Here is a 1,543-nt window from a genome sequence, read left to right as displayed (position 1 = left end):
TGCGGTCCCCTACGGCACTGCGTAGGATTCTACGGTCTTGGCGTGCATCCGTGCGTCGCTGCGGTCCGGTCCCAGGTCGACGGGCACGTGAACCTTCCGCCGACCACTATCGACAACATCGATGTACTGTGGAGACCTCACGCCCCACGTGTTGAGGAATTCGGCGGTACGTCCACCGGGCCTCCCGCATGCCCACTATACGCCCTCGCTCAAAGTCCGTCAACTGCACATACGGTTCACGTCCACGCTGTTGCGGCATGCTACCAGTGCTAAAGACTGCGATGGAGCTCCGTATGCCACGGCAAACTGGCTGCCACTGACGGCGGCGGTGCACAAATGCTGCGCAGCTAGCGCCATTCGACGGCCAACACCGCGGTTCCTGGTGTGTCCGCTGTGCCGTGCGTGTGATCATTGCTTGTACAGCTCTCTCGCAGTGTCCGGAGCAAGTATGGTGGGTCTGACACACCGGTGTCAATGTGTTCTTTTTTCCATTTCCAGGAGTGTATATTGCGGTGACGGTTGTTGACTCAAACTGGAAGTGATAATGAAGGACGCATAGACAGCTGCCAGTCATGCATTTCATAAAACACCAAACAGCTGTTCACACTCACCTTAAAAATGTTAAATTATGTAGATTAAACGTTTAGTATGCTGATTAGCAAAGAAACGTAAAACTTAAGACTTTCAATATTTTAACGCGGGTCCATGTTTCATTCCCGCTAGAAAAGCGACAAAATACCTAAAACGTAAGTGAGGCTTACGTCCAGTGTTCTTGCGACCTCAGTTGTTTGAGCAACGCAGCTGATGAGCAATGGGAAAAAAAATGGTTCAAATTGCTCTGAGCACTATGGGACTTAACCTCTAAGGTCATCAGTGCCCTAGAACTTAGAACTACTTAAACCTAACTAACCTAAGGACATCACACATATCCACGCCCGAGGCAGGATTCGAACCTGCGACCGTAGCGGTCGCGCGGTTCCAGACTGAAGCGCCTAGACCCGCTCGGCCACTCCGGCCGGCGAGCAATGGCAGAGCATGCGTTTGCTTACACCAAGGTTCAATTTACAATGGGAGCATCGGACCTGCTAATCACAGATTTCGATCAGTCTTAGGTATTCTGTACAGTGATCTGTCTTGAGTATCGGCCTAACGGCTTTCCATGCAACGACCTCTAGTTTTCGAGATAATCGATGTTGTCTTTCATGTACCACGTGTATCCGTAACGTTAACTGTCTTTCGACCGAGCGAGCGTAGTGCAGGGACGAAACAACCACTTTGACAGCATTGATTCAAACTCTGACCGTGTATCTTGTTTCAAATTCATCGTACAGAAAACAGTCATTTTCGCCGCAGTAATTACATTAATAAATGAATCATTATGGCAAACTTTCCTTAAATGTGTATTCCGTTCGTAGTTCGTGGTTAAAATTCCAGATACTTGCGCACTTCCAAGGAGTTCTCAACGATGGGTAAAGTATGAGCATCAGCAGAAGGATTCCAGATGCAGATGAAAGTACTGATCACTAATTTTGTCCTCGATTAC

Source organism: Schistocerca cancellata, chromosome 1 (assembly GCF_023864275.1).
Source record: "Schistocerca cancellata isolate TAMUIC-IGC-003103 chromosome 1, iqSchCanc2.1, whole genome shotgun sequence".
NCBI classification, from domain to species: Eukaryota; Metazoa; Arthropoda; class Insecta; order Orthoptera; family Acrididae; genus Schistocerca; species Schistocerca cancellata.
This window is presented reverse-complemented; position numbering follows the sequence as displayed.